This window comes from Apodemus sylvaticus, chromosome 8 (assembly GCF_947179515.1).
Source record: "Apodemus sylvaticus chromosome 8, mApoSyl1.1, whole genome shotgun sequence".
NCBI classification, from domain to species: Eukaryota; Metazoa; Chordata; class Mammalia; order Rodentia; family Muridae; genus Apodemus; species Apodemus sylvaticus.
In genome coordinates, this window is record NC_067479.1 from 18,715,926 (window position 1) to 18,725,285 (window position 9,360).

Consider the following 9,360-nt stretch of genomic DNA (forward strand, 5'->3'; position numbering starts at 1 on the left):
AAGCATTTTTAGGCAAAATTAATAATTGTTATCCAAAAGATAATTTGTACTATCAGATCACATGTTTATTCCTTTAAGTTTCTCCCTGCTTCAACACAGATACCTGAATTGGGTGCTATAGCAGCTATTTTTAAGATGTTAAAGGTCAAGCTTTTAATAATAGTAGATATACATAGCTCATGGTCTATAATTGCTTAAAATTGGTCCATTTTTAATACTGCTAATTCTTAATTTCTACAGTTTATACAAATGTGATTCAAATTTCTAAGAACAAAGGATATGTTCTCTAAATGACTGTCCTTTAGGTATTTGAAATAATTTTATATTTTGTGCACATCAAATTGTAAAGATTTGTTCTTGATGTCCTCAATTTCTACCTCTATCAGGTAATGGTGTTAATCCTAGAGGACTTAGTTATTACAGATAAATGATATTCATATTTCTAATTTAAAAGATTAAAAAAAATGTACATGTGACTAATGATTCATTTTTAGGCTGTCTAGTTGCAACTGCTCTAACAGAAAAAGCAACTATATTTTATATAATTACATAGTTATTGCCTATGTTATGGTTTATACTTTGTGTTCCAACTTAAATTAATAAAACAATATCTTCTTGGAAGAAAGAAGAGAGGGGAAATCGTGTCCCTGTACATATAATTTAAATTATGCTTGCATGTTTTTAAGAAAATTTTAAAATTTAGATGCCAAGAAACTCCTTGCTAAATGTATATGACATCTTGTAATTAGGCATATTGATGTCTAGGTGAAATGAAGGAATTCACTTACTAACATATGCCATGATCCTGATTTAATATTGGGGGAGAAGGCATGTCCTCTGTTTTTTCCACAGAATGCTGCAGAAGATATGCTGACTGTGCTTGCTGAATGCCCAGACCATGGTAACATAAGAGCTATATTGGATATATGTTCTTGACTTACCTCAATTGTTAAATGTCCCAGGTTAGATAAATTGCCTAGCTTCAAGCTTTTAGACTTTGTGGGACAGAAAATAGAGACTGTTAAGCTAGCTTAGGAAAAATTAATCTAAAGAAGAGTTAAAATGACTCTTCTCCTTATTGTGTTCAGCTGACTTAACCATAGACTAGTCTAGAAATAATTCCAATATTGAAGATTCCAATTTTGGGGATGGCTAACAATCTTCAGCCAGCTGTGTTAATTTAACATATAGTCTCCACTTTTCCTGAGAAGTAACAGCTTAATTCTTGATTCACAAGGCTACCTCTCCCACCTCAGAGGCCAAGCTTTGGATCCTTAAAGTTGTTAATTTACAACTGAATTGGATACTTCTGGGACAAGTTAATCCTATTCCACCTTTAACTCTTGACCTTGTCTGTTAAGCAGACTGGCTGTCTCCACCCAGGCTCACCTGGATGGAGAGATTACATGTCTGTTAAAGACACTTGCAGACCCCCCTGGCTTCAAAACTTACACAAGTGGATCTCCAAAGAGGGAGCCACATAGAACTCAGATCTATGTGTGTTTGTTTATGAACAAACATGGGTACCAGCGAGACGTGCGAGGCAAAGCACTGCATGGGGAGGTGAATTTCTGCTTCTGAGTCCCCAGGAAGTACACCTAATTGCATAGGGGTTAACGTCGAGAGGCTGTCCTTAAAATAATAAGGGAGCCTATTACCCCTCCTCTGAAAAAGACGTTATACAATATTTAAGAGGAATTACGGTCAATGCTTCCCCTCCTGGTTAAGGCCCGCCTTCTTATGAAGGATATTTATCCACTTGTTTTCTACCTCCTCGTGTTCAAATTAATAAAAAAAGGGAGGACATGTACAGAGCCATATTGGGGCAGTCTTGCACTTGGTCAGAGTTTGACTTTGGTCAAGGTTAACTTCTCCCAGTTAGCCAGGATCCTGCTCCACCTAGGGTGGAGTGCACGTAGTAAAGGTCAAGTTCATTGTTCCTCCTGGTATAGGGATTCCTGAATTAAACAGGTGACCCACCCAGCTGCCGGAGCAGTCAAGACGAAGACCTCCAAGAGAAGCTAGACAACTTCCACCGGAACTCAGCCTGGAGTCTGGGGGGAAGGGTTTGCCCGAACTGTTATAAGGTCTGGCGCCATTAAAGTTTACGGCTTTGATCAGTGAACATTGACTTAGCCGTACTTTCTTTTCGCCGCTCTTCCCTATGACCCCAAAATTCTCTCAACAGGTAACCCAGTTTACATGTAGCTGCTGGCGGCTACAGCTAAGTACCCTTACCTGGTGAAGTCAAGGGTCATGAAAAATTTATAGTCATCACTTTCCTAAAACAGCGTAATCTGTAACTACATCTAAAATAATTTTCTCTATGTCAACAGATAAGTGCAGCCTTTACCTCTCATTGAGGAAAATTCTTTTGCAACAGATAGAGACCATTATTGAAAGCCACAACCAATCAAACTGCAGAAGAAAAGAGCTCAGTGCCAACAGATAAACTTACAAAACAAAACAATAGAAAAATAAAGAAAATACAATAACAACAAAAGAAATGAAACAAAACAAAACAAAAGTCAAAGCTATAGCCCAGTAGCATTGCAGAAAAGGGAACAGAAAGACTACAAGAGATGGGGGCTTCCATATTCTAGAGAAATCTCTACCATTCCATGTGTATTCAAGAACAGATTCACTTCTACCTCAAGTACATTGTTTTGAGGACTCTGGATGGCCCGGGAGGGGACAGAGTGATAAGGTTCCTGCCCCTGGGATAGGCCCAGGTGTGAGCCTGCACACTTATGAAGGCTCCACAAGTTAGGATGACTGCTGCAGGCAGAGGGTTGCATATGTAATGGTGTGCATATTTACTGGACACTCTAACTGTGGACAACTCTTTCCATAGGAGGAATAACCTGGCAACGAGCTAATGACACCCTCACTCCTACTGCTAGGAGTCCATAAAAGAAACCCAACTAAAAAAATCACAATGCGTGTGCAGAGAACCTGGTGCACAGGCCTGGTGACTGGACCAGCTGCAGACCCGTGCAAGGCTCTGTGGTTGTGGTTTCATTCTCTGTGCTCACCTATGAGGACTGCTTATTTGGTTCTGAAGGGTCAGACCTGGTTAATATTTGGATGAGGTATATCTTTTTCAAAAAAGTTCTTTATTTAATATAGACCATTGGATGAACAATTCCTTGAGAGAAAACTCCAGAGTCTTGTCATACAGTAGTCATATAAAGAAAATATGAGCCCGGAGGTAGTGGCGCACGCCTTTAATCCCAGCACTTGGGAGGCAGAAGAAGGAGGATTTCTGAGTTCGAGGCAAACCTGGTCTACAAAGTGAGTTCCAGAACAGTCAGAGCAACCCTGTCTCGGAAAAAGAAAGAAGGAAAGAAAGAAAGAAAGAAAGAAAGAAAGAAAGAAAGAAAGAAAGAAAGAAAGAAAGAAAGAAAGAAAGAAAGAAAGAAAGAAAGGAACAAAGAAAGGAACAAAGAAAGAAACAAAGAAAGGCAATTCCCAGAGACAAAAATCTGAAAATAAATAGATAAACAAACTTCTCTACAAAGCATTCCTGTATCTTATGGATGCTCAGGAAACATTGCTGGAGAGGGTGCAGAAATTTTGAAAGAGCTGGAGGATGAAGGATTTTGCTTTGAAAAGTAAAATAAGAATCTATACACACAAAGTTTCCCTAACATAAGACAGGATCTGAACAAAGATGACATCATTGCAAAGGTCAAACCGGACAGAGAAAACCCCACAAGGACAGAGAAAAGCCCACGAGGACAGAGAAAAGCCCACGAGGACGAAACACTACACACAGAACTGCAGGCAACTGAGGAAAGCTGGGATTGGGAGCTGATCTTCCACAAGGAAGAGTGTGCCAATTAGCTGCCCATTGCCAAATGATCAGCCCTGAAAATATACATATGAGTAATATTATGCAGATTGAATAGGTTATATTGAGAAATACATATGTATATACAAATACATGGATGCACACAATAAGTGAATGAGGAAAGAGACAAGGAAAGAATATCAGGGAGGTTATATGAGAGGGCTTAGAAGGAGAAAAAAAGCAGAAACATTGTAATTAAATATGTCTCAAAAATTTAAAAGTAATAATAACTGAAGAAAATTAATATTTCAAATATTAAATTTTCATTCATTTGTAGAAAAATAATTTAAAGCATTTAAGTTTAGCAAAATACTTTTTGAGATTAAGGAATTATACATTCATCTCTTAAGAAGTATAGAATCTATTATTTAGTTGGAGGTCATTAACTACAAATATTAATCATCATGGGTACAAGGGAGTATAAAGTTTCAAAGGCTTGTAGTTTTACATTTGTCCAAACTTGAGAGTAATGATTTTAACACTTTGCCCAGTAAGAATTACATGAACATATGTCTTCTCTGAAAGTGTCTCGGTGGAACCTAACAGGACATTACGGTATATTCTGTTAAAATTTCACACTGAAATAGAAAATTTCTTATGACTTACATTTTAGATTTGAGGCTTATACTGCTTCACTGTGCAAGCAAGATTTAAAAATAGTTATACAATAAAACTGGTTCAATCTAATAGGATTTAGTAATGGTTACATTTATTTAGTTTATGCAAAAATAAGTTACCTGAAAATAAAAATGAATTTTCCAGTATAAACCACTGGTTTTTCAACTCTGACAAGCTGAACGCCATAAAACAAGCACTCCATGTCCTTATCTTTTCTTTCTTCCTTTCTTTTATTGGATATTTTATTTACATTTCACATGCTATCCACTTTCGCGGTTTCTCCTCCTGAAACCCCCTATCGCATTTTCCCTCTCCCTGCTTCTATGAGATGCTCTCTCACCCACCCACCCACTCGGGCCTCCCTGCCCTGTCATTTACCTACCCTGGGGCATCGAGACTTTACAGATCAATGACCTCGCATCACATTGATGTCCAACAAGTACATCCCCAGCTACATATGCAGCCAGAGCCATAGTCCCTCCATGTGTACACAGTGGTTGGTGGTTTAGTCACTGGAAGTTCGGTGGGCGGGGTTGCTTGGTTGATATTGATGTTCATCCTATAGGGTTGCAAACCCCTTCAACTCCTTCAGTCCTTGGTCTAACTCCTCCTTTGGGGACCCAATGCTTAGTCTGATAGTTGGCTGTGAGCATCTGCTTCGGTATTTGTCAGGCTCTGGCAGAGCCTCTCAGTAGACTTATCAGGCTCCTGTCAGCAAGCACTTATTGGTATCTGCAATAGTGCCTGTGTTTGGTTTCTACATGGAATCTTTTTTAATAATACTTTACAAATAGTCTGCCTAAGTTAGCTCTTACCTCTTTGGCTGGATTCTAAAGGGAGATTCATGCATCAGTCCTGGATGTTGAATATAAGTAGTCACAAGAACATGAGTGAGGGAGCTTCAATGTTTGCCTGGTTCCATTCTTTGTGCTACTCAGGGCTTCAATCCTTTCCCCTCGCCAAATACCAGATCAGATTTCCCCCACCCCCAAACTCCGCAACCTGTCTACTTTCCCTCCAAGGACCCTTCCTCCATCCCCACTTGTAATTGTTTTCTTCTCCGTCCCGAGAGGGACTGAGGTTTCCTCACTAGGGCACTTAAGATTGTTGACCTTTCTGAGTTCTATGGATTGTATCTTGGGTGTTCTGTACTTTCTCTCTTTCCTTCCTTCCTTCCTTCCTTCCTTCCTTCCTTCCTTCCTTCTTTCTTTCTTTCTTTCTTTCTTTCTTTCTTTCTTTCTTTCTCTTTCCTCCCTTCTTTCTTTCCTTCCTTCCTTCCTTATTAATTTATCAGCTAATATCCACATATTGGTGAGTACATACTGTAACTGCCCACAGTTACATCAAACAGGTTACCTGGAAGGGAAGCTAGGGATGTATGGGAAGATGGCAAAAAGAGACAGAGCCCGAGATAACACCTGCTGTTCAAGGTCTCAAAGTTTTATGAAGAACTTCAAATATAAAGGCAGGGGGAAAGACTGGAAGCTTCTCAGCAGAACCAGTTTAGTTGCTCTTCAGGTGGCTAGTGTTTCTCAGGAAACTGCAGTTCCTTGAAGAACAATGGGCTTCACCTTGGTCTGAGCACTCCACACTACGTGGAGGGGGTTATGGCTAACACAGGAGGTCTCGCTCAAAGGCTGGATGAGGAACTTCACATTGGTTGATGTCAAATTCCTACCAGGTAGCATGGCACCTCAATAAGGCTCTCTACAACATACCATGCATTTGCTTTTAGGTCTCAGTTACCTTGCTCAGGATTCCATCCATTTGCCTGCAAAACTTAGGATGTCCTCATTTTTAATAGCTGAGTAGTATTCCATTGTGTAAATGAATCACAATTTCTGTATCCATTTTCTGTCATAGAACATCTAGGTTGTTTCCAGCTTCTCATTACACAAATAAGGCTGCTATGAACATAGTGTAACACATGCCCCTGTGGCATATTCCCAAAAGTGGTATAACTGGGTCTTCATGTAGATCTATTTCCAATTTTCTGAGGAACCTCTGTGGCTGGAAAAGCTGAGGCCTGCTCCATGCTTCTACATGGTGGGTTTTGATAAGAAGAGACAGTTCATACTTTCAATATTTTATTATATAAATGTAGGAAAAGGAGATAGAGACGTAAAAAAAGAGAAGATAGAGGAATGAGGGATAGTCATGATGGTATGGAAAAAGAGGAAAGAACAGAGAAAGAGGGACAAGAGAGGACAGAGTGAGCAGGGAGGGGCAAGAAGCTTTCTTTTATAGTAGGCTGGGTTACCTGGAAACAGCCAGGTGAATGAGGGGTAGGGAAAGCTGGCTATAGCCAGGTGACTGTAGGGGTGGAGTGCAGCCAAAATGCTAGGGGCCTGGGATGTGACCATATGTGACTGATGGCCACAGGATTATGGAGTTGAGGAATCAACAGTCTAGGAGCATAGCTCATGGGTTCCATCCCTTGCAGAATGTTCTACTGGGTCTCTGGAGTGGCCTTGCTCTACCAGGCTACAGACTGCCTCACACCATGGTCCCATAAACCTCCAGATTGATTTCCAGAGTGCTTGTACCAGTTTCCAATCCCACCAGCAATGGAGGAGTGTTCCTCTTTCTCTACATCCTCCCCAACATGTTTTGTCACTGGAGGATCTCAGCCCTTCTGATTGGTGTAAGGTGGAATCTCAGGGTCATTTTGATTTGCATTTCTCTGATCTGATCACTAAAGACTTGAACATTTCCTTTGGTACTTCTAGGCCATTAGAGATTCCTCAGTTGTGAAACCTAGGTTTAGTTCTATACCCCATTTTTTATTGGGTTGTTTGGTTTTTTTTGGGGGGGGGAGCGGGTGAATAGTTTCTTAAATTCTTTATATATTTGGGATATTGGACCTCTATCAGATGTGGAGTTAGTGAAGATTTTTTCCCCAATCTGTGGGTTGCCATTTTATCTTATTGACTGTGCCCTTTGCCTTACAGAAGCTTTCCAGTTTCATGAGGTACCATTTATCAATTCCTGATCTTAGAGCATGAGCCATGGGCGTTCTGTTTAGGAAATTTCCCCCTATGCCAATGAGTTCAAGACTCTTTCCCACTTTTTCTTCTATTAGATTCAGTGTATCTGATTTTTATGTTGAGGTCCTTGATCCACTTGGACTTAAGCTTTGTGCAAAGTGACAATTATGGGTCTATTTTCATTTTTCTACATTCAAACATTGAAACAGAAACTAAACAGAGACACAGTGAAACTAAGAGAGGTTACGAATCCAATGGATTTAACAGATATCTACAGAACATTTCACCATAAAACAAAAGAAGACATCTTTTTCTCATCACCTCTTGGTACCCTCTCCAAAACTGACCATATAATTGGTGACAAAAACACACTCAACTGATACAAGAAGATTGAAATAATACCATTCATTCTATCAGATCACCATGAACTAAGACTGGTCTTCAATAACAGCAAAATTACAGAAAACCCAAAGACATGTGAAAACTGAACAACTCTTTACTCAATGATAACCTGGTAAGGGAAGAAAGAAAGAAAGAAAGAAAGAAAGAAAGAAAGAAAGAAAGAAAGAAAGAAAGAAAGAAAGAAAGAAAGAAAGAAAGAAAGAAAGAAAGAAAGAAAGAAAGAAATTAAAGACTTTCTGCAATTTAGTGAAAATGTTGACACATCATATCCAAACATATGGGACACAATGAAAGCAGTGCTCAGAGGAAATAAAATACTTACGCATAAAGGGACTTTAAAAAGTGACAGCTTATTAGAATTCTTGATTCCAGTTTTCAGCCTACCATTGTGAGAAAATCAAGATAGGAAGATAGGCACACCAAGTAGCTAGTCGTACCACATCCGTATTGAAGAGCATAAACATATGAACATACATACATATGTTTAGTTTCTTGCTTGGTTTTTTTTTTTTTTTTTTTTTTTTTGGTCTACTTAGTTCCTCTGCTGTTATACATTTCAGGATTCCTGCTTAGGAAAGAGTGTGACCAAATGCCCAAATCCCAAATCAATGTAGACAATCACCCACTGAAACTCTCTCCCCAGATGATATAGGTTATAACACGTTGATAATTAAAGCTAACTGTCACAATCAGTGTTGTTGCTGGTTGGTGTTTGCTTTTGATTTTCCATGTCCATAGAGTGTCACAATATCACAAACCTGTTATTCTGTAAATACAGACATGTGTCGACCAATTATTATCTTTGATTTAATGACAATATATTCACAGCTAAATTGTTTCCAATGTTTTAATTTATGAAGCATTCCTGATTTCTGGATTTACTGGATATTAAAGCCATAGAGAACAGTTGTAAGTTCTAATTCAACCTTAATCACTGATATTACCTCTCAATTCATAATTTTACTTAACACAACAGTAAATGTGTGTAATGTCAAGGTAAACTTAGTGTCATGGTCAGGATAGTTATTCTGCAAGTTGTATCCTGGGACGGAGTCAGAAATGCTCTCTTGGGGCAATTTTTCAATGATACTCATGATAAAAGACCAGATGTATATGCTTTCCAGATGTTGATCTTGGTGTACTACTTCAGTTTTGTACACAGATGTGTTGACTGTCTATTGTATAAATGCTGTGTCTGGTATTTTAAATGTGATTTGGCATATTCAAACGTGTTAACACAAATCAATTATTTATTAGCCTATACCTCCTGAAATGCTGGCATATGGTGGTAATTTACATGTATCAGTAGGATGCATTAAGAATTTTTTTCTAGCATATATATTCAAACTGGATTTGCAGATTAAAAAATGCTTTATTTTGGGAAACTAAAACCTAAGCACTGTGTAAGAGCTTCTATACTGTGTACCAGAATAATACAAACATCAACATAGATTCTTATCCTACTGTCTGGATAAAAGTGTGACAGTGAAGTGATTGTCA